The sequence below is a fragment of the Ranitomeya variabilis genome, chromosome 2 (genome assembly GCF_051348905.1).
Source record: "Ranitomeya variabilis isolate aRanVar5 chromosome 2, aRanVar5.hap1, whole genome shotgun sequence".
Taxonomy (NCBI): domain Eukaryota; kingdom Metazoa; phylum Chordata; class Amphibia; order Anura; family Dendrobatidae; genus Ranitomeya; species Ranitomeya variabilis.
The window spans coordinates 390,483,089-390,508,145 of record NC_135233.1 but is presented as its reverse complement, the minus strand read 5'-3'; the positions used below and the strand labels follow the sequence as shown (position 1 = coordinate 390,508,145).

Genomic DNA, 25,057 nt, shown 5'->3' with positions numbered 1-25,057 from the left:
ACCACAGATAACACAGTGATAACTCTCTGAGGACTGATAATGTAGTAGATGTCACCTGCAGTCCTATGTAACACCACAGATAACACAGTGATAACTCTCTGAGTACAGATAAAGTAGTAGATGTCACCTGCAGTCCTATGTAACACCACAGATAACACAGTGATCTGAGTACAGATAATGTAGTAGATGTCACCTGCAGTCCTATGTAACACCACAGATAACAGTGATCTGAGTACAGATAATGTAGCAAATGTTGCCTGCAGTCCTATGTAACACCACAGATAACACAGTGATCTGAGTACAGATAATGTAGTAGATGTCACCTGCAGTCCTATGTAACACCACATTTAACACAGTGATAACTCTCTGAGTACAGATAATGTAGTAGATGTCACCTGCAGTCCTATGTAACACCACAGATAACACAGTGATTTCTCTCTGAGTACAGATAATGTAGTAGATGTCACCTGCAGTCCTATGTAACACCACAGATAACACAGTGATGACTCTCTGAGTACAGATAATGTAGTAGATCCTGCAGACCTATGTAACACCACAGATAACACAGTGATAACTCTCTGAGTACAGATAATGTAGATGTCACATGTGCAGTGCCCCAGAGTTCTGGACGTTGCAGTATTGTCGCTCTTCCACAAGGGGGAGTGATGGTACGTCTGATGGCACTAAAGGAGTTCACCTGACCAGGTATCACAGTCACACGCTACACTTCACACTCCGGCCACCAGGGGGAGCAAAAGGTTCTATGTATTAGGCCACTCCTCACACTCTGGTAAAACTGGGAGTCGGATAGGAAGTTAGAGAGAAGCTGACTGGGTTTTGCCCAGGTAACATCTAGTGAGAGAGAGAGTTGCTTGGGAAGACTCAGGGGGGTCCCTGTCAGGGGTGGGATTAGAGCCGGACTGGCCATCGGGCAGTTCTGGCAAATGCCAGAAGGGCCGGTGGCAGTAGTGGGCCGCTCGAGTGTGCCGCTGTCGGCACACTCTCCCCGCTGTCGGCACACTCTCCCCGCTGTCGGCACACTCTCCCCGCTGTCGGCGCACTCCCGGCCCCGCATTCAACTATACCGGCGTCATAGACGCCGGTACAGTTCAATGCAATGATGGAGGAGAGAGCGTCTGCTGACGCTTCCTCTCCCATCATTCCCCGCTCTGCCTGCCGCTGACACTGCGGGTGCGCGATGACGTCATATCATCGCGCACCTGCTGTGTGACCGGGCGGGCAGACTGCTGAGACTAGTGAGACCAGAGCCAGAGCAGCGCGGGGCAGGAGGAAAGGTGAGTAGAGTGTTGTTTGTTTTTTTTATCAATGAGTGATGACTGGATTGTGGAGCTATTGGGGGGGGGCTGTGCTGCATTCCATTCTATGGGCCTCTGCTGCATTATATTCTATGGGGCTGTGCTGCATTCCATTCTATGGGCCTCTGCTGCATTATATTCTATGGGGCTGGCTGCATTCCATTCCATGGGCCTGTGCTGCATTATATTCTATGGGCCTGTGCTGCATTGTATTCTATGGGCCTGTGCTGCATTCCATTCTATGGGCCTGTGCTGCATTCCATTCTATGGGGCTGGCTGCATTCCATTCTATGGGCCTCTGCTGCATTATATTCTATGGGGCTGGCTGCATTCCATTCTATGGGCCTCTGCTGCATTATATTCTATGGGGCTGGCTGCATTCCATTCTATGGGTCTCTGCTGCATTATATTCTATGGGCCTGTGCTGCATTATATTCTATGGGCCTGTGCTGCATTGTATTCTATGGGCCTGTGCTGCATTCCATTCTATGGGCCTGTGCTGCATTCCATTCTATGGGCCTGTGCTGCATTATATTCTATGGGGCTGGCTGCATTCCTGTTGTGAATTTGCTTTTTGCTCCCTCTGGTGGTTACTAGTTTTTTGACTCTGGTTTTTCTGTCATTCCTTTTATCCGCACCTGGGTCGTTAGTTAGGGGTGTTGCTATATAAGCTCCCTGGACCTTCAGTTCTATGCCTGGCAACGTAGTTATCAGAGCTAGTCTGCTGTGCTCTTGTCTACTGATCCTGGTTCCAGTTATATCAGCTAAGTCTGCCTTTTGCTTTTTGCTATTTGTTTTGGTTTTGTATTTTTGTCCAGCTTGTTCCTAATCTATATCCTGTCCTTTGCTGGAAGCTTTAGGGGGCTGGTGTTCTCCCCCCGGACCGTTAGACGGTTCGGGGGTTCTTGAATTTCCAGTGTGGATTTTGATAGGGTTTTTGTTGACCATATAAGTTACCTTTCTTTATTCTGCTATCAGTAAGCGGGCCTCTCTGTGCTAAACCTGGTTCATTTCTGTGTTTGTCATTTCCTCTTACCTCACCGTCATTATTTGTGGGGGGCTTCTATCTTTGGGGTCCCCTTCTCTGGAGGCAAGAAAGGTCTTTGTTTTCCTCTACTAGGGGTAGCTAGATTCTCCGGCTGGCGCGTGTCATCTAGAATCAACGTAGGAATGATCCCCGGCTACTTCTAGTGTTGGCGTTAGGAGTAGATATATGGTCAACCCAGTTACCACTGCCCTATGAGCTGGATTTTTGTATTCTGCAGACTTCCACGTTCCTCTGAGACCCTCGCCATTGGGGTCATAACAGTTTGCCAGGCCATTATTAAATGTTTAATGCATTGCAGAAGAGGGATTATAAGAAAGAAGATTCTGAGTTTTTTTTTTCTTCTTCCCCTTTACCTCAGAGTGGCTATGCTTGCTGCAGACATGAATGTCCAGACCTTGATTACAAGTGTGGACCAGCTGGCTACTCGTGTGCAGGGCATACAAGACTATGTTATCAGAAATCCTAGGTCAGAACCTAAAATACCGATTCCTGAACTGTTTTCCGGAGACAGGTTTAAGTTTAGGAATTTCGTGAATAATTGTAAATTGTTTTTGTCCCTGAGACCCTGTTCATCTGGAGATTCTGCTCAGCAAGTAAAAATTGTTATTTCGTTCTTACGGGGCGACCCTCAGGATTGGGCTTTTTCGCTGGCGCCAGGAGATCCGGCATTGGCTGATCTTGATGCGTTTTTTCTGGCGCTCGGTTTACTTTATGAGGAACCCAATCTTGAGATTCAGGCAGAAAAGGCCTTGCTGGCTATGTCTCAGGGGCAGGACGAGGCTGAAGTGTATTGCCAAAAATTTCGGAAATGGTCCGTGCTGACACATTGGAACGAGTGTGCACTGGCCGCTAATTTTAGAAATGGCCTTTCTGAAGCCATTAAGAATGTTATGGTGGGTTTTCCCATTCCCACAGGTCTGAATGATACTATGGCACTGGCTATTCAAATTGACCGGCGGTTGCGGGAGCGCAAAACCGCAAATTCCCTCATGGTGTTGTCTGAACAGACACCTAATTCGCTGCAATGTGATAGAAAAACTGCAAATTCCCTCATGGTGTTGTCTGAACAGACACCTGATTTAATGCAATGTGATAGAATCCTGACTAGAAATGAGCGGAAAATTCATAGACGCCGGAATGGCTTGTGCTACTACTGTGGTGATTCTACACAGTTATCTCAGCATGCTCTAAACGTATAGCTAAGGTTGTTAGTCCTGTCACCGTTGGTAATTTGCAACCTAAATTTATTCTGTCTGTAACTTTGATTTGCTCACTGTCATCTTATCCTGTCATGGCGTTTGTAGATTCAGGTGCTGCCCTGAGTCTCATGGATCTCTCATTTGCTAAGCGCTGTGGTTTTACTCTTGAACCATTAGAAAATCCTATTCCTCTTTGGGGTATTGATGCTACACCATTGGCAGCAAATAAACCGCAGTATTGGACACAGGTTACCATGTGCATGACTCCTGAACACCGCGAGGTGATACGTTTCCTGGTTTTACATAAAATGCATGATTTGGTTGTTTTAGGGCTGCCATGGTTACAGACCCATAATCCAGTCCTGGACTGGAAGGCTATGTCAGTCTCAAGTTGGGGCTGTCGTGGTATTCATGGGGATTCCCTGCCTGTGTCTATTGCTTCTTCTACGCCTTCGGAAGTTCCGGAGTATTTGTCTGATTATCAGGATGTCTTCAGTGAGTCTGAGTCCAGTGCACTGCCTCCTCATAGGGACTGTGACTGTGCTATAGATTTGATCCCAGGCAGTAAATTTCCTAAGGGAAGACTGTTTAATCTGTCGGTACCTGAACATACCGCTATGCGTTCATATATCAAGGAGTCTCTGGAGAAGGGACATATTCGTCCGTCTTCTTCCCCTCTTGGTGCGGGATTCTTTTTTGTGGCAAAAAAGGACGGATCTTTGAGACCTTGTATTGATTATCGGCTTTTAAATAAGATCACTGTCAAATTTCAGTATCCTTTACCGCTGTTGTCTGACTTGTTTGCCCGGATTAAGGGTGCCAAGTGGTTCACCAAGATAGACCTTCGTGGTGCGTACAACCTTGTGCGCATTAAGCAAGGTGATGAATGGAAAACCGCATTCAATACGCCCGAAGGTCATTTTGAGTACTTGGTGATGCCTTTTGGGCTCTCCAATGCGCCTTCAGTTTTTCAGTCCTTTATGCATGACATTTTCCGGAAGTATCTGGATAAATTTTTGATTGTTTATCTGGATGATATTTTGTTTTTTTCTGATAATTGGGATTCGCATGTGGAGCAGGTCAGGTTGGTCTTTAAAATTTTGCGTGAAAATTCTTTGTTTGTCAAGGGCTCAAAGTGTCTCTTTGGTGTGCAGAAGGTTCCCTTTTTGGGGTTCATTTTTTCCCCTTCTGCTGTGGAGATGGACCCAGTCAAGGTCCGAGCTATTCTTGATTGGACTCAGCCCTCGTCAGTTAAGAGTCTTCAGAAGTTCTTGGGCTTCGCTAACTTCTACCGTCGTTTTATCGCTAATTTTTCTAGCATTGTGAAACCTTTGACGGATATGACCAAGAAGGGCTCCGATGTAGCTAACTGGGCTCCTGCTGCCGTGGAGGCTTTCCAGGAGTTGAAACGCCGGTTTACTTCGGCGCCTGTTTTGTGCCAGCCTGACGTCTCACTTCCCTTTCAGGTTGAGGTGGATGCTTCGGAGATTGGGGCAGGGGCCGTTTTGTCGCAGAGAGGCCCTGGTTGCTCTGTTATGAAACCTTGTGCCTTTTTCTCTAGGAAGTTTTCGCCTGCCGAGCGAAATTATGATGTGGGCAATCGGGAGTTGTTGGCCATGAAATGGGCATTTGAGGAGTGGCGTCATTGGCTCGAGGGTGCTAAGCATCGTGTGGTGGTCTTGACTGATCACAAAAATCTGATGTATCTCGAGTCTGCTAAACGCCTTAATCCGAGACAGGCCCGCTGGTCATTGTTTTTCTCCCGCTTTGATTTTGTTGTCTCGTATTTACCAGGTTCAAAAAATGTGAAGGCCGATGCTCTTTCTAGGAGCTTTGTGCCTGATGCTCCTGGAGTCGCTGATCCTGTTGGTATTCTTAAAGATGGAGTTATCTTGTCAGCTATTTCTCCGGATCTGCGACGTGTGTTGCAGAGATTTCAGGCTGATAGGCCTGAGTCTTGTCCACCTGACAGACTGTTTGTTCCGGATAAGTGGACCAGCAGAGTCATTTCCGAGGTTCATTCCTCGGTGTTGGCAGGTCACCCGGGAATTTTTGGCACCAGAGATCTGGTGGCCAGGTCCTTTTGGTGGCCTTCCTTGTCAAGGGATGTGCGGTCATTTGTGCAGTCCTGTGGGACTTGTGCTCGAGCTAAGCCTTGCTGTTCTCGTGCCAGTGGTTTGCTCTTGCCCTTGCCTGTCCCGAAGAGACCTTGGACACATATCTCCATGGATTTCATTTCTGATCTTCCGCTATCTCAGGGCATGTCCGTTATCTGGGTGATATGTGATCGCTTCTCCAAGATGGTCCATTTGGTTCCCTTGCCTAAGCTGCCTTCCTCTTCCGATCTGGTTCCTGTGTTTTTCCAGAACGTGGTTCGTTTGCACGGCATCCCTGAGAATATTGTGTCAGACAGAGGATCCCAGTTCGTTTCCAGGTTCTGGCGATCCTTTTGTAGTAGGATGGGCATTGATTTGTCGTTTTCGTCTGCTTTCCATCCTCAGACTAATGGACAGACGGAGCGAACCAATCAGACTTTGGAGGCTTATTTGAGGTGTTTTGTCTCTGCTGATCAGGACGATTGGGTGACATTCTTGCCGTTGGCTGAGTTTGCCCTTAATAATCGGGCTAGTTCCGCCACCTTGGTTTCGCCTTTTTTCTGCAACTCTGGTTTCCATCCTCGCTTTTCTTCGGGTCATCTGGAGCCTTCTGACTGTCCTGGGGTGGATTCTGTGGTGGATAGGTTGCAGCAGATCTGGAATCATGTGGTGGACAACTTGAAGTTGTCACAGGAGAAGGCTCAGCGCTTTGCCAACCGCCGCCGCGGTGTGGGTCTCCGACTACGCGTTGGGGATTTGGTATGGCTTTCTTCCCGCTTTGTTCCTATGAAGGTCTCCTCTCCCAAATTTAAACCTCGTTTTATTGGGCCTTACAAGATATTGGAAATCCTTAATCCTGTATCTTTTCGTCTGGATCTTCCTGTGTCGTTTGCTATTCACAATGTATTTCATAGGTCCTTGTTGCGGCGGTACATTGTGCCTGTAGTTCCTTCTGCTGAGCCTCCTTCTCCGGTGTTGGTTGAGGGCGAGTTGGAGTACGTGGTGGAGAAGATCTTGGATTCTCGCCTCTCCAGGCGGAGGCTTCAGTACCTGGTCAAGTGGAAGGGCTATGGTCAGGAGGATAATTCCTGGGTGGTCGCCTCTGATGTTCATGCGGCCGATTTAGTTCGTGCCTTTCATGCCGCTCATCCTGATCGCCCTGGTGGTCGTGGTGAGGGTTCGGTGACCCCTCACTAAGGGGGGGGTACTGTTGTGAATTTGCTTTTTGCTCCCTCTGGTGGTTACTAGTTTTTTGACTCTGGTTTTTCTGTCATTCCTTTTATCCGCACCTGGGTCGTTAGTTAGGGGTGTTGCTATATAAGCTCCCTGGACCTTCAGTTCTATGCCTGGCAACGTAGTTATCAGAGCTAGTCTGCTGTGCTCTTGTCTACTGATCCTGGTTCCAGTTATATCAGCTAAGTCTGCCTTTTGCTTTTTGCTATTTGTTTTGGTTTTGTATTTTTGTCCAGCTTGTTCCTAATCTATATCCTGTCCTTTGCTGGAAGCTTTAGGGGGCTGGTGTTCTCCCCCCGGACCGTTAGACGGTTCGGGGGTTCTTGAATTTCCAGTGTGGATTTTGATAGGGTTTTTGTTGACCATATAAGTTACCTTTCTTTATTCTGCTATCAGTAAGCGGGCCTCTCTGTGCTAAACCTGGTTCATTTCTGTGTTTGTCATTTCCTCTTACCTCACCGTCATTATTTGTGGGGGGCTTCTATCCAGCTTTGGGGTCCCCTTCTCTGGAGGCAAGAAAGGTCTTTGTTTTCCTCTACTAGGGGTAGCTAGATTCTCCGGCTGGCGCGTGTCATCTAGAATCAACGTAGGAATGATCCCCGGCTACTTCTAGTGTTGGCGTTAGGAGTAGATATATGGTCAACCCAGTTACCACTGCCCTATGAGCTGGATTTTTGTATTCTGCAGACTTCCATGTTCCTCTGAGACCCTCGCCATTGGGGTCATAACACATTCCATTCTATGGGCCTCTGCTGCATTATATTCTATGGGGCTGGCTGCATTCCATTCTATGGGTCTCTGCTGCATTATATTCTATGGGGCTGTGCTGCATTCCATTCTATGGGCCTGTGCTGCATTATATTCTATGGGGCTGGCTGCATTCCATTCTATGGGCCTCTGCTGCATTATATTCTATGGGGCTGGCTGCATTCCATTCTATGGGCCTCTGCTGCATTATATTCTATGGGGCTGGCTGCATTCCATTCTATGGGCCTCTGCTGCATTATATTCTATGGGCCTCTGCTGCATTATATTCTATGGGGCTGGCTGCATTCCATTCTATGGGCCTCTGCTGCATTATATTCTATGGGCCTGTGCTGCATTATATTCTATGGGCCTGTGCTGCATTGTATTCTATGGGCCTGTGCTGCATTGTATTCTATGGGCCTGTGCTGCATTCCATTCTATGGGCCTGTGCTGCATTCCATTCTATGGGCCTGTGCTGCATTATATTCTATGGGGCTGGCTGCATTCCATTCTATGGGCCTCTGCTGCATTATATTCTATGGGCCTGTGCTGCATTATATTCTATGGGCCTCTGCTGCATTATATTCTATGGGGCTGTGCTGCATTCCATTCTATGGGCCTGTGCTGCATTATATTCTATGGGCCTGTGCTGCATTATATTCTATGGGCCTGTGCTGCATTATATTCTATGGGCCTGTGCTGCATTATATTCTATGGGGCTGTGCTGCATTCCATTCTATGGGGCTGTGCTGCATTCCATTCTATGGGGCTGTACTGTATTATAGTCTATGGGGGCTGGCTGTATTACATTCTATGGGGGCTGTGCTGCATTACATTCTATGGGGGCTGGCTGTATTACATTCTATGGGGCTGGCTGTATTACATTCTATGGGGCTGTGCTGCATTACATTCTATGGGGGCTGTGCTGCATTACATTCTATGGGGGCTGTGCAGCATTACATTCTATGGGGCTGTGCTGTATTATAGTCTATGGGGGCTGGCTGTATTACATTCTACGGGGGCTGGCTGCATTACACTCTACGGGGGCTGTGCTGCATTACATTCTATGGGGGCTGTGCTGCATTACATTCTATGGGGGCTGGCTGTATTACATTCTATGGGGGCTGGCTGTATTACATTCTATGGGGCTGTGCTGCATTACATTCTATGGGGGCTGTGCTGCATTACATTCTATGGGGGCTGTGCTTCATTACATTCTATGGGGGCTGTGCTGCATTACATTCTATGGGGGCTGTGCTGCATTACATTCTATGGGGGCTGTGCTGCATTACATTCTATGGGGTGCTGTATTATATTCTATGGGGGCTGTGCTGCATTACATTCTATGGGGGCTGTGCTGCATTACATTCTATGGGGGCTGTGCAGCATTACATTCTATAGGGCTGTGCTGTATTATAGTCTATGGGGGCTGTGCTGTATTACATTCTATGGGGACTGAGCTGTAATGCTGGATACAGCTGTAATTATATGTTATATAGTCGTGTTACACTCCCCTCACTTCTTGTAGCCTACAAGTGTACAAAGATATTATACAGTCACCATGTGACAAGTGGGCCTGTGTGACTTCAAATGCCAGGGCTGAATTTTAGTCCCAGTCCGGCCCTGGGTGGGTTCCTGACAGCGGCCTAGCACGAGACAGATCGTTACGGAGCTGCGCCTGCACCTCATTGCGGCGGCATCCTAAGAAAGGACACAAAGCGAAGTATATTGTGGAGAAGTGAGAAACGAGATCACAGCACAAAGGAGATAGAACCAGGAGGAGTCGTGCCTTAAGATCGTGGCAACATCCTACTGAGGCGCGTAGCCGGTGGCCGGAACGCCGAGGAAGTAATAGGGTCTACGCATTACTTTAAACTACGGCAGGGCAGTTAATTCTAGGTTGGCTGTCTCATCTTTACACCTAATGAAGACAACGGAGGCAATTGTGGGAGAGGGGAGTCTCTAGGGTCCCAGAATAACTCCAGGCCTATCCCGTCATACGGGTGCGTCCTATCCATATCATCTGGGGGACGGAGAGAAAGAACAGAAACATACACGACAGTTGTGAGGACTATCCCGTGGTGCTCAGCAGGGAAGTACTACAACACCCAGGCGCTAGTAGGAAGGCTACTGATTTCCACCTGTAAAGGGAACTCTGGATGTGTCTTCGGACCGGCCGGTCTCAGCCAGCCCTGTTAGCAGTGCTCTGGATTGTGGATGCTGAAGCCTTCAGTAAAAAGGTAAAGAGACTGCAACCCTGTGTCCTCGTCATATACTGCGACCTACACCATTACCATCTACTCATCAAGGGAAGCCCTGGGGACATACTTCACCTGTGGTAATTTACATCTAGCTGCTATTCCATCGCCCCAGCGGACCCCTAGCAGCGTCGGTCACTCTGACCGAATACCACAGGTAGCGCCACGAACACTTGACAAACTCTCACCTACACCTTTATTTGGGCGCCCCTTAGCAGGGCCACTGACCGGGTCGGGCCACCGTGACACCCCTAGAACCGAGAGCGAGGGACCCGGTACCGAGTACCCCGCTGCCCTGCGTTTGGGGGCCGCTCCACATGCAGTCCTATGTAATACCACAGATAACACAGTGAGTACAGATAATGTAGCAGATTTCACCTGCAGTCCTATGTAACACCACAGATAACAAAGTGATAACTCTCTGAGTACAGATAATGTAGCAGATGTTTCCTGCAGTCCTATGTACCACTACAGATAACACAGTGATAACTCTCTGAGGACTGATAATGTAGTAGATGTCACCTGCAGTCCTATGTAACACCACATTTAACACAGTGATAACTCTGAGTACAGATAATGCAGTAGATGTCACCTGCAGTCCTATGTAACACCACAGATAACACAGTGATATCTCTCTGAGTACAGATAATGTTGTAGATGTCACCTGCAGTCCTATGTAACACCACAAATAACACAGTGATAACTTTCTAAGTACAGATAATGTAGTAGATGTCACCTGCAGTCCTATGTAACACCATAGATAACACAGTGGTCACTCTCTGAGTACAGATAATGTAACACCACCTTTAACCCAGTGATAACTCTCTGAGTACAGATAATGTAGCAGATGTTTCCTGCAGTCCTATGTAACACCACAGATAACACAGTGGTCACTCTCTGAGTACAGATAATGTAGTAGATGTCACCTGCAGTCCTATGTAACACCACAGACAACACGTTCCCTTAAGTGTCGGCGGTTTCATGTCTTTCTGCCTCCTGACACTGACGATTTCTTCTGATCCTTCTCTACTGAGCAGCGACATCAAATCTTCTATCAATAGGAAATTGGAATTTTAAGATCTATCAAAAATATCGATTTTCTCCTTTTCCGTTGGCAACGACATGAAACCTGTGAGAAGAAGCTGAAGAGGCGACAACGAGAATAAGGATCCACAGATTTGTGCTCCTTCTTCTCCTGCAGATTCCTGCTAGAGTCTGGATAATACATTGTGGGACAAGGGGCGAACAAGGCGAATGTCGGGGGCAACACGAAGATCTGGACTAGGGGGTGTTAGCATTTCCGCAGTCTGCACTGTTTATACAATGCATTCAGCTTTTTTGGGGGGGCAGATACTTTTGCATTATATATGTTTATGCAGGGTGTGCATATTTTTGCTCCCGTTTATACGTTTCATGCAGTGAGAGCACAGAAGGGTCTTTGCGGCATCAGGGCGGTTCGTGGGCTTCGGCTGATTGAAGGGAGGATGCTGGGAGTGGGACCTAAAGATCTGATGCGTCCGGCTTCTTGCTCCGATTCCCACGCCTGGCACGGGACCAGTGTAGAAGTCGCCTCGTGTGACCGTCGCCTGCGCGCTGCATCACGTGTGCACTTCTCCAGTGCGTGCGGTGCGGTGATAACATGGCGTTTCCTGGGATTACACCGAGAGGAGAGAAGACAATTTATGGTAATCTCACCAAGCTCTCCACATCCTCTTCTAATTATCCTCGCAACCTAACGATCCACCAGAGCAGGAATCAATCAAAATCATTCGAGAAAAGTAAGTTACGGACCGCATCAGACAGACATTATATACAGATCATAATTTATCAGTCACTCTCCAAATGAACTCATATCATAAATCTGCAGAAAGTCACCGAAAAACAAAGACCAATATTGCAAGAAATGTATCAGTTGTGGATACATTTTCACATCTAAGCAATGGTCAATTTATTTTACTTGAAGGGATTTATTTATCTTCTCTCCTGATTTGTCCGTTTTACTAAATATTTATATTTCTCACAGTAAAACAATTCTGGAGCTTCTGTTTGTAGAACTTGATGTTGTGCTGTTCCCCTGTTATTCCTGCTAGAAATGTATCAATATGTGGGTGTTACCAGATGGGGAAGTGTCCATAAACTAAAGTATCAGACTCTGTAGAATATAGGAAAGATATACAGTTAGGTCCATATATATTTGGACAGAGACGACATTTTTCTAATTTTGGTTATAGACATTACAACAATGAATTTTAAGCAAAACAATTCAGATGCAGTTGAAGTTCAGACTTTCAGCTTTCATTTGAGGGTATCCACATTAAAATTGGATGAAGGGTTTAGGAGCTTCCGCTCCTTAACATGTGCCACCCTGTTTTTAAAGGGACCAAAAGTAATTGGACAATTGACTCCAAGGCTATTTCATGGACAGGTGTGGGCAGTCCCTTCGTTATGTCATTCTAAATTAAGCAGATAAAAGGCCTGGAGTTGATTTGAGGTGTGGTGCTTACATTTGGAAGGTTTTGCTGTGAAGTAAACATGCGGTCAAAGGAGCTCTCCATGCAGGTGAAACAAGCCATCCTTAAGCTGCGAAAACAGAAAAAAAAAACATCCGAGAAATTGCTACAATATTAGGAGTGGCAAAATCTACAGTTTGGTGCATCCTGAGAAGGAAAGAAAGCACTGGTGATCTCATCAATGCAAAAAGACCTGGGCTCCCACGGAAGACAACAGTGGTGGAGGATAGAAGAATAATCTCCATGGTGAAGAGAAACCCCTTCACAACAGCCAACCAAGTGACCAACACTCTCCAGGAGGTCGGCGTATCAATATCCAAATCTACCATAAAGAGAAGACTGCATGAAAGTAAATACAGAGGGTTCACTGCACGGTGCAAGCCACTCATAAGCATCAAGAATAAAAAGGCTATACTGGACTTTGCTAAAAAAAACAACTAAAAAAGCCAGCACAGTTCTGGAAGAACATTCTTTGGACAGATGAAACCAAGATCAACCTCTACCAGAATGATGGAAAGAGAAAAGTATGGCGAAGGCTTGGTACAGCTCATGATCCAAAGCATACCACATCATCTGTAAAACACGGCGGAGGCAGTGTGATGGCTTGGGCATGCATGGCTGCCAGTGGCACTGGGTCACTAGTGTTTATTGATGATGTGACACAGGACAGAAGCAGCCAAATTAATTCTGAAGTATTCAGAGCCATACTGTGTGCTCAGATCCAGCCAAATGCAGCCAAACTGATTGGTCGTTGTTTCATACTATAGATGGACAACGACTCAAAACATAAAGCCAAAGCAACCCAGGAGTCTATTAAAGCAAAGAAGTGGAATATTCTTGAATGGCCAAGTCAGTCACCTGATCTCAACCCAATTTAGCATGCATTTCACTTGTTAAAGACTAAACTTCAGACAGTAAGGCCCACAAACAAACAGCAACTGAAAACCACCGCAGTGAAGGCCTGGCAGAGCATCAAAAAGGAGGAAACACAGCGTCTGGTGATGTCCATGAGTTCAAGACTTCAGGCAGTCATTGCCAACAAAGGGTTTTCAACCAAGTACTAGAAATGAACATTTTATTTAAAATTATTTAATCTGTCCAATTACTTTTGGTCCCTTTAAAAACAGGGAGGCACATGTTAAGGAGTTGAAACTCCTAAACCCTTCATCCAATTTTAATGTGGATACCCCCAAATGAAAGCTGAAAGTCTGAACTTCAACTGCATCGGAATTGTTTTGTTTAAAATTCATTGTGGTAATGTCTATAACCAAAATTAGAAAAATGTTGTCTGTGTCCAAATATATATGGACCTAACTGTATATCTTGGTACCGTGTTAGCCAGTAGATAGAAAAATATTTAGAACTGAGTCCTAAGTGGTTGATACCTATTAATGGCTAACTGAAAAGATGGTAACAAATTGCAGCTTTCGAGACTCCTCAGGTCTCTTCATCAGGCATAGACTAATACAAATTCTGAAGAATCACATATTTATGCACAACATAGCCCAGAAATAATGCCATAGATAAAGACAGGTGACATGAAGCAGAACTACCATTATATGAGAGTGATAAACAGTTGTGGCCATAAATATTGGAACAGTTCATAGATTAGGAGTGTGAATGTTTTATTGTCCTCTGATTGGGGTCTGGTTCTGTTTTGATGGCCCCACATGGCTAAGGAGGAAATTCCTTAATTGATGTAAAAAGACATAAATCCATGCAACACATTCATTCCTGCACTGAGAGTATCAAAGGTCGTCATCAGCTTATACTCCCAAACTCTTCTGTCTCTCTGAGATTTGAAATTACTGTTTAATTCAAGTAATTTCATGCCCATGGTGCTATGACCAGGGAGACAGAAATGTTTGGCCACAGGTAGATCCATTCTTTTTTCTCTTATTGTGTGGCGACGAGAGTTCTTCCTTGTTCTCAGTTTCTGCCCTGTCTCCCCCACATACAGACCCCCAGTTGGACATTTAGTACAAATAATTAGGTACACCACATTAGAAGTGACGCAGCTGAATGTACCTGGTATCTTGTAGTCCTGATGTGAGTTGGGGATCTTTATCTTGTCCGTGGTCATTATACATGGACAGGTTTTACATTTTTTCTGGTTGCAAGGAAAGGTACCTGCAGCTGTTGGAGAGGACAGGGAGCTTCTGACAATGATGCTTCTTAGATTTGGGGGCTGCCTAAAACACAGTAGTGGGGGGTCTGGAAAAAATCTATATATATAATTTTCTAAGGGGTACTGCCGTCTTTCTGTCGGCAACTTTCGTCACGGATATTCATTCGCTGATTGGTCTCGCCAGCTGCCTATCATGGCTGCCGCGACCAATCAGCGACGGGCACAGTCCGATTAGTCCCTCCCTACTCCCCTGCAGTCACTGCCTGCCGCCCGCTCCATACTCCGCCAGGTCACGGCTCGCACGGGGTTAATGCCAGCGGTAACGGACCGCGTTATGCCGCGGGTAACTCACTCCGTTACCGCCGCTATTAACCCTGTGTGACCAAGTTTTTACTATTGAGGCTGCCTATGCAGCCTCAATAGTAAAAACATCTAATAATAATTTAAAAAAAATAACAAATCATTATATACACACCTTCCGCCGCCTTTCCGACGCTCCGGTGACCGGTCTATGCAAGCGGCAGGTTCCGGTGCTAGGGTTGGTGTGCGACAAGGACCTGCCATGACGTCACGGTCATGTGACCGCAACGTCATCACAGGCCCTGCGCACCTGCGCGAGAAGGACCTGCCGTGACGTCACGGTCATGTGACCGCGACGTCATCACACCCTCGGACCGGAAGCTGCCGCCTGAACCGAACACAGGCGACAGAACTTCAAGGGGCCCCTCGGAAGGTGAGTATATGTTTATTTTTTATTTTTTAACCTGTGACATACGTGGCTGGGCAATATACTACATGGCTGGGCAATATACTACGTGGCTCTGTGCTATATACTACGTGGCTCTGTGCTGTATACTACGTCACTGGGCAATATACTACGTGGCTCTGTGCTATATATTACATGGCTGTGCTGTATACTACGTCACTGGGCAATATACTACGCGGCTCTGTGCTGTATACTACGTCACTGGGCAATATACTACGTCACTGGGCAATATACTGCGTAACTGGGCAATATACTACGTAACTGGGCAATATACTACGTGGCTGGGCAATATACTACGTCACTGGGCAATATACTACGTAACTGGGCTATATACTACGTCGCTGGGCAATATACTAAGTCACTGGGCAATATACTACGTGGCTGGGCAATATACTACGAGGCTCTGTGCTATATACTACGTCACTGGGCAATATAGTACGTGGCTCTGTGCTATATACTACGTGGCTCTGTGCTATATACTATGTCACTGGGCAATATACTACATCATTGGGCAATATACTACATAACTGGGCAATATACTACGTCGCTGGGCAATATACTACATCACTGGGCAATATACTACGTAACTGGGCAATATACTACGCGGCTCTGTGCTGTATACTACGTCGCTGTGCAATATACTATGTGGCTCTGTGCTGTATACTACGTAACTGGGCAATATACTACGTTACTGGGCAATATACTACGTCACTGGGCAATATACTACGTCACTGGGCAATATACTACGTGGACATGCATATTCTAGAATACCCGATGCGTTAGAATCGGGCCACCATCTAGTGGATTATAATCGGGTATCTTTTTGAAGTAAACGTTGTAATTTCCTTTCAGCACCTCCAGATTTGGATTGTAGGTAACCACTAGAGGCACCCGGTTATTTTCTTCTTTAGCTTTGTAATGTAGCAGGTGATTCCTTGATATTCTAGTTGCTCTTGTAATCTTGTTTTCAATTGTTCTTGGATGGTAGCCCTGATTCAAAAAGGTCTTTCTGAGGCCACCAAGGTGTTCATCCCTATCCATGGGGTTGGAACACATACGATTGTATCTGATGGCTTGGCTGTAGACAATAGAGTTTTTTATGTGTTTTGGGTGGAAACTGTCCCATTTAAGGTATGTTGGACGGTCGATTGGCTTCTGATACACTTTCAAGCTTGGCCATGAAAAGATTTGCATACTGCGGGGCCATTTTACATCCCATTGCTGTGCCAGTCTCCTGTAGCTAGATCTTGTTGTCAAATTCAAAGTAATTGTGGGTGAGGATGAATTTTATCAGTTTCACCACAGAATCAGCATCAGTCCCTGTGTTTTCCAGGAAGAATTAGTGCAGCGCCCCAGAGTCCTGGTCGTTGCAGTACTGTGGCTCCGCCACTATGGGGAGCTATAGTGCGTCTGATGGCACTGAAGGAGTTCATCTGATCAGGTATCACAGACACCAATACATTTCACAGTCGGGCCTCCGGGGGGAGCTAAGGGTTCTATTCACTAGGCCACTCCCCACCATAGTGGGTAAACTGGGGGTCATGCAGGAAGTTAGATCAGAAAGCTGACTGGGTTGGAACCAGGCAACACCTTGTGGCAGAGGGTGTTGTAAGGGGAAGATACAGTAGGGTCTCTGTCAGGGGTGGGATCCTGACAGAGGCTTGGCAACTTGAACGAACGTAACGGGACCGTGCCTGCTCCGGGTAGCGGCGGTGCCCAAGGAAGGATTAGAAGAGAGATAGATTGTGCTGAGTGAGAAACGAGATCACGCAAAAGGAGAAATACCAGTAGGAGTCGTGCTGTAAGACCGAAGCAACATCCTACTGAGGCGCACTACCGGTGGCCGGAACGCCGAGGGAGTATCATAACATTCAGCTTCAAGCAATACTCCAAACAGCGGCAGGACAGTCAGTCTAAGGCGGGCTGTCTAACTTTAATCACCTATGCAGTCTTGGGGGGCAACTTGTGGAGAGGGGCGACTCTAGGGTCCCGGAAGAGCTCCGAGCCTACCCGTCAAACGGGTGCCGTCCCAACCAGAACAACAGGGAGGGACGGAGGATTAGCAGAACATCATCTAATCGAGTTGTGAGGGAACTTAAGAAACAGACACAACAGTTGTGGGGACTTTCTGTAAGCACAGCAGGGAAGGACCACAACACATAGCGCTAGAAGGAAGGCACCGATTTCCACCTGTGAAGAGAACTCTGGAGGTGCTATTGGACCGGCCGGACTTGCGCAGCCTGGTGAACCGTGTTCTGGACTGAGGACCCAGAGATCTTCAGTAAAGAGGTAAAGAGACTGCAACCTGGTGTCCTCGTTATTTACTGCACTGCACCACTACAGGCTCATCACCACCATCTACACCACATCTATCACTGTGCGCCCCTCGGCAGGGTCACGGACCGGGCCTAGCCACCATGACAACCCCAGAGCAGAGACTCAGAGGCCCGGTACCGGGTAGCCCCTACGGCCCTGCGGCAGTGGGGGCGCTACAACTTGGCGTCACGAACAGGATCTACTTAAGCCTGAAGAATCAGGTCATGTGTGCCTTGGGACTGAGATTTATTGTGCTAGGACTGTACTTTATTACAAAGACTGTGCTGTGCCATTTACCGCCAAAATCCGCCGCCATTATAGCGCTGAGGAGAGTGCAGGAGAAGAAAAGGGGCGTGGAGTGGGCGTAGGCAAGCTGGAGAGTCCGAACAACAATGGCCGCCCAGTCTAAATATTTCTGTGTCCTGAGGACGTGTCCGTCAACAGCTGAGGTCCGCCTCCTGATCCTGTTTGGAGGGCGGAGACCATGGAGACGGGGCCGCCCACGAAAGAGACCGCGGGAAGAGGACACTGGAGAAGGAGAAAAGATGGCGACACCAAGAACACCGCGTGGGACTGACCCGATCCAGCCTGAGGCTGCGCCACTCGACATAGCCCCAGACGCGCCAACGTTGCGGGGACTGACCCTCACGGAGCCACCGATGGGCCGACCCCCCCTGCTACCGTCTGAGGAGTGTGTGGCTGCAGCCGAGGCCTGCCGGATAGCACGCCGCTTGGAGGCTGATGCCCGCGTGCTCGCTCGGCTGGGCCAGCCCACGGAGGTCCACTTGTCTCCAGTGTCCCCTGCTCCTCCCAACCCGGCCGCGGCTGAAAGTGCGCTGCAGACGCAGGGCCTGAAGATCATGCCAGAGGCCGAACACCTGCGGCGCTTGGTGGCTGCATGGCGAGACCGACCACAACCGGCAACCCAGGTGGATCTGACCACCGTTACAGAGGTCCCCTCGTCCCACTGGGGTGTAGTGGTCTCCTTCAACCCCCGACATGGACGCGGGGTTATACAGGAGATCGGAGAGCCGCTACAAGTCCACGTGGACCGGGAGGAGGTAGAGCCCTGCGGAGGAAGATTCCCTCGCGACCTGGAGCCAGGTGATGCTGTGACCTACACCAGGTGGAGGAGAGCAACAGGCGAAGCTGGCTGGATGGCGCGGGGTGTCCAGCGGTGCGTCGCGCTTCAGGCCACCGCTGCAACGTCTGCAGATGGGCCTCCCGCCGAAAAGGCAACGGGACCTGACCCTGCGGAGCAGCGGGGAACCCGGACCCACCATGTACCTTGGGGGCGTGCAGGATCCTCGGTGAAAAGAACATCCCGGCGAGGGATCCTGTCGTTGCTGGGGCGGGACCCGCTCCTTGAACCAGCAGGACGACCCGTTGGTCTGGTGAGGCCCGGGAGGAAACCACCTTCTTCCCCGAAAAATGAGTAAGCATAATGCTTTATATATGTAAATAGTTACAGTTCTCTTATGTTGCTGCTAAAACCCGTCCAGGGTTAACTCTACTGGTTTTACTTAAAGAAGGACTCTTTGTGAAGTTACCACACTGGAACCTTTGCTGAGTATGGACTGGTAGCTTGAGAAGACGCGCTACCTCATAGAGACTTGGTCCCCTCTTAAAGGGGATGTTCATTTGTCGCACATAAACGATGATATTGCTTTAAGACAGGTAGCAATAATGTTTTGACGAAAGAAAGTGATGATAATGTTTACATGAGTAAGTTATATGTGTTCAACTAGTTAATTGTGAAGAAATGCTGATGATGTTCTCTGAAAAGAAAAAGTGAAAGATAGCAGAAGGATGCAGTGGGCCCGTAGGGGTAGACGTGGTGTCCAGCATGCATGTTAGTGAGAAAGATAATGAGAAGGTTTGATGTTATATAAAGAAAATGGTTGATAACGTTGATAGATAATTAGGATAGAAGGTAAACCCTGAGTCCTCATAGGAGTCATGTAGAGATGGCTCAGTGCTCTTAAACTGAAAGTAATGTTATGCTCTATACTGTGTATAGTAGTGGAAAAGGCAGTAGGCCCGGGCTGAACGGGGCGGTCCTGCATAGAAAGGAGAGGCAGTAGGTCTGGTGCCGTTAGGACAGGCGGTCCTGCAGATTTAAAGAAGGAGAATGGAAAAGTTAAATTACCTTATAATGTGATTATAGGAAGGTCTTTAGTGGATTCAGAGTGTATGTCCTTAAAGGCAATGTTAAATTATTGTTCAACAATTTTGCACTTAGTAGAATACCCGGTTGGGTAAGGAAAGTTATTTATAGCATGTTGCTATGATATCTAACCATGTTTGTAACGTTCAAGTGTCCTCACCTCCCATAAAGGGAAGCTCTGTTTAAGTATACTTATTGTTATTGCACTCAACAAAACTGTATGTCTTTTTTGCTGACTTGTATTGTTGTTTTCTTCTCAGTCCCGGAGTACTGTGTTTAACCAGGGGGGAGTGCAGCGCCCCAGAGTCCTGGTCGTTGCAGTACTGTGGCTCCGCCACTATGGGGAGCTATGGTGCGTCTGATGGCACTGAAGGAGTTCATCTGATCAGGTATCACAGACACCAATACATTTCACAGCCGGGCCTCCGGGGGGAGCTAAGGGTTCTATTCACTAGGCCACTCCCCACCATAGTGGGTAAACTGCTGGTCAGGCAGGAAGTTAGATCAGAAAGCTGACTGGGTTGGAACCAGGCAACACCTTGTGGCAGAGGGTGTTGTAGGGGAAGATACAGTAGGGTCTCTGTCAGGGGTGGGATCCTGACAGAGGCTTGGCAACTTGAACGAACGTAACGGGACCGTGCCTGCTCCGGGTAGCGGCGGTGCCCAAGGAAGGATTAGAAGAGAGATAGATTGTGCTGAGTGAGAAACGAGATCACGCAAAAGGAGAAATACCAGTAGGAGTCGTGCTGTAAGACCGAAGCAACATCCTACTGAGGCGCACTACCGGTGGCCGGAACGCCGAGGGAGTATCATAACATTCAGCTTCAAGCAATACTCCAAACAGCGGCAGGACAGTCAGTCTAAGGCGGGCTGTCTAACTTTAATCACCTATGCAGTCTTGGGGGGCAACTTGTGGAGAGGGGCGACTCTAGGGTCCCGGAAGAGCTCCGAGCCTACCCGTCAAACGGGTGCCGTCCCAACCAGAACAACAGGGAGGGACGGAGGATTAGCAGAACATCATCTAATCGAGTTGTGAGGGAACTTAAGAAACAGACACAACAGTTGTGGGGACTTTCTGTAAGCACAGCAGGGAAGGACCACAACACATAGCGCTAGAAGGAAGGCACCGATTTCCACCTGTGAAGAGAACTCTGGAGGTGCTATTGGACCGGCCGGACTTGCGCAGCCTGGTGAACCGTGTTCTGGACTGAGGACCCAGAGATCTTCAGTAAAGAGGTAAAGAGACTGCAACCTGGTGTCCTCGTTATTTACTGCACTGCACCACTACAGCCTCATCACCACCATCTACACCAAATCTATCACTGTGCGCCCCTCGGCAGGGTCACGGACCGGGCCTAGCCACCGTGACAACCCCAGAGCAGAGACTCAGAGGCCCGGTACCGGGTAGCCCCTACGGCCCTGCGGCAGTGGGGGCGCTACATTAGCAGGCATTTAATCCATCCTGGTGTGGGATATTAGAGTACAAAGATTCCATCATTTACATCAATTAAGGAATTTGCTCCTCAGACCATGTGGGGGCATCATAACATAGAACCAGACCCCAATCAGAGGACAATAAAACATTCACACTCCTTATCTATGAACTGTTCCAATGTTTATGGACGTAACTGTTTATCACTCACATAATGGTAGTTTTGCTTCACGTCACCTGTCTTATCTATGGCATTATTTCTGGGCTGTGCTGTGTATAAATATGTGATTCTTCAGAATTTGTATTAGTCTATGCTTGATGAAGAGACCTGAGTAGTCTCGAAAGCTTGCAATTTGTTACCATCTTTTCAGTTAGCCATTAAAAGGTATCAACTACTGAGGACTCTCAATCTATATATATAATTGTCTAAGGGGTACTTACGTCTGTCTTTCTGTAACAGAAATCCCGCGTCGCTGATTGGTCGCCGCCACCAGGCCGCGACCAGTCAGCGACGGGCACAGTCTGGCCGAGAATTAGTCCCTCCCTACTTCTGTCCAGTCAGTGCCCGGCGCCCGCTCCATACTCCCCTCCAGTCAGCGCTGACACAGGGTTAATGGCAGCGTTAACGGACTGCGTTATGCCGCGGGTAACACACTCCGTTAACGCTGCCATTAACCCTGTGTGACCAACTTTTTACTATTGATGCTGCCTATGCAGCATCAATAGTAAAAAGATCTAATGTTAAAAATAATAATAAAAAAAAAAAAAATGCTATTTTCACCTTTTGTTGTCCGCCAATGCGCACGCGGCTGCCGCCAGCTTCCGTTCCCAGAGATGCATTGCGAAATCTGGGTAATTTTGCAATGCATCACTGGGAACGGAAGCTGGCAGCAGCAGCGCGTGCATCGGGACAGCTTCGATGGATGCCGGCGGGTGAGTATATAACTATTTTTTATTTTACATATTTTTTTTTAACAGGGATATGGTGCCCACACTGCTATATACTATGTGGGCTGTGTTATATACTGCGTGGCCGCTATATACTGCGTGGCCAGTGTTATATACTGTGTGGGCTGTTATATATTATGTGGGCTGTGCTATATATTACGTGGGCTGTGTTATATACTGCGTGGGCTGTGTTATATACTGCGTGGGCTATGTTATATACTACGTGGGCTGAGTTAAATACTGCTTGGGCTGTGTTATATACTGCATGGGCTCTGTTATATACTGCGTGGGCTGTGTTATATACTACGTGGGCTGTTATATACTGCGTGGCTGCTATATACTATGTGACCAGTGTTATATACTGCGTGGGCTGTGTTATATACTGCGTGGGCTGTTATATACTATGTGGGCTGTGCTATATATTCCGTGGGCTATGTTATATACTGCGTGGCTGCTATATACTATGTGGGCTGTGTTATATATTGCGTGGGCTGTGTTATATACTGCGTGGGCTTTGTTATATACTGCATGGGCTGTGTTATATACTGCATGGGCTATGTTATATACTGCGTGGCTGCTATATACTATGTGGGCTGTGTTATATATTGCGTGGGCTGTGTTATATACTGCGTGGGCTGTGTTATATACTGCATGGGCTGTGTTATATACTGCGGGGGCTGTGTTAAATACTGCGTGGGCTGTGTTATATACTGCATGGCTGCTATATACTACGTGGCCAGTGTTATATACTGCGTGGGCTGTTATATACTATGTGGGCTGTGCTATATATTACGTGGGCTGTGTTATATACTGCGTGGCTGCTATATACTGCGTGGGCTGTATTATATACTGCGTGGCCTGTGTTATATACTGCGTGGGCTGTGTTATATACTGTGTGGCCTTAGTTATATACTGCGTGGGCTGTGCTATATATTACGTGGGCTGTGTTATATACTACGTGGGCTGTGTTATATACTGCGTGGCCTGTGTTATATACTGTGTGGGCTGTGCTATATATTACGTGGGCTGTGTTATATACTACGTGGCTGTGTTATATACTGCGTGTCTGCTATATACTACATGGCTCCTATATACTACGTGGCCTGTGCTATATATTATATGGCTGCTATATACATACATACATATTCTAGAATACCCGATGCGTTAGAATCGGGCCACCATCTACTTCTAAATATTTTTTTAGACTCTGTAGAGTCACTTGTGCTCAGATTACAGAGGATCACCTGCACTGATACATTGTAACAGTTGTTGCTGCTCTTCTCAGGCTTTATCTCATTTTATAATTTATTCTGACTGGGGCTGATGTATTGTTCCGCGCAGACGCAGCTCTGATACCTTCATCCATCAATAGTAATTCGGCTGATGTTTGTGTAAATAGATTGTACTAGATAGATGTCTGGTGACATCACTGAGCAGCTCTGAAAACTGCGGAATCAAGAAGGAAAAAATAAGAAAAAGGAAAGGAAAATGGAGAAGCAGAGGATAAAGGAATGGTAAAAACAAAAAAGAAGAAGAAGATGGAAATGAAGAAAAAGAAGACAATAGTATAAAAAAGAAGAAAAAGGTAGAGGATATGGAATAGAAAAATAATTAGAGGGCGCAAAGGATAGGAAAAAAAGAGATAAAAGGAAGAAAAAGCAGAGGAAGAAAAAGAACTGTGATAAAACTAGAAAGAAGAAGAAAGGGGAGGCTAAGAAAGGAAAAAGAGGGGGCGTGGCCTAGCTGCAGATGGAGTAGGTCACACAGAGCAGGAGCTCCATGTCCAGGAACCTTAAAGCGGCTCATACCTTCTTTCCGGCGGACTCTCTGTCTCCTATAATACCGGCATCGCTCCCTGGTGCGGCGGTGAGTGTATGGGGAAGTCCAGAGCCGGCGCACGCGACCCATCCAGGCGGATTGTAGATTTCTTTGCGGCCTCTCCTCAGCTGCTGCAGGATCCCAAGATGGCGCCGTCCTCACCCAGAGCTTCCCGCTCCTCGCAACGCAACGCTCAGGCGTCGCTTTCGGGCGCTTCCTCACTCTCCAGCGGTGCGGTTTCCGACGCTGTAGCGTCGCATTCTCCTGATGCCCCGGTAACTGCTGCTTTACTTAAGGATTTGCTTGGAGATCTCAGGGCCTCCATTCAGGAAGACATCCGCACCATGCTGGCAGAACTGAAAGGAGAGGTAGTGGAGCTGGGGAACCGTACGGATCGTTTGGAGCGCAAGATGGTGGAGCTGATCTCCTCTCATAATGAATTATGGGACGCTCAAGAGTCTCTGCAAGACCTACTCTCTAAAACCCACGCCAAGACTATGGATTTAGAAGATAGATCCAGAAGGAACAATGTTAAACTTAGAGGCATTGGAGAATCTATCCTTCCGGGAGACTTGAAAGCTTTCTTGCAGGATTTTGTTGCGGCTGCTCTCCCTCATTTTGCCCCAAAGGACATTATAATTGATCGCATACACAGGATCCCTAAGCTGACTGGTCTGGGGCCTTCGGTCCCGAGAGATGTGCTTGCCCGCATACACTTCTACGAAATGAAAGAGAACTTTCTCCAAGCTTTGAGGAAGAATCCGGCTCTGCCTGAAAGATTTGCATCCATCACAGTTTTCCCAGACCTATCTCCGGGTACCTTGGCTCTCCGTAAAGCTTTTGGTCCCTACACGGCTGTTCTCAGGGAAAAAGGCATTCCATATCACTGGGGATTTCCCACTAGGCTTCTCATCCGCAAAGATGGATCCATCACGACCTGCCTGACCCCGTCTCACGCGGCGTCTGCATTGGCGGGATGGGGCCTGCCGGCTCCTGGTTCCCAAGTCTCGAGGGGTCCCTCTGGGTCTGGGAGTGGCCGTAATCCCAAGGCCCGTGTTGCATCAGACTGGGAGGT

General features: G+C 47.6%; 1 protein-coding gene and 1 long non-coding RNA gene across 5 annotated transcripts in view; one reads left to right on the top strand and one right to left on the bottom strand.

The window, feature by feature from the left end:
• Positions 1 to 25,057, bottom strand: part of LOC143806264 (connector enhancer of kinase suppressor of ras 2-like) — a 585,904-nt gene that overhangs the window by 361,917 nt on the left and 198,930 nt on the right. The window lies entirely within an intron of this gene.
• The window catches only part of LOC143809504 (uncharacterized), a 72,535-nt gene continuing 68,264 nt past the window's right edge, over positions 20,787 to 25,057 (top strand). For both annotated transcript variants that reach the window (XR_013222295.1, XR_013222294.1), the window contains exon 1: positions 20,787 to 21,020. This is a non-coding gene — a long non-coding RNA (uncharacterized LOC143809504). The remainder of the gene's footprint in view (positions 21,021 to 25,057) is intronic.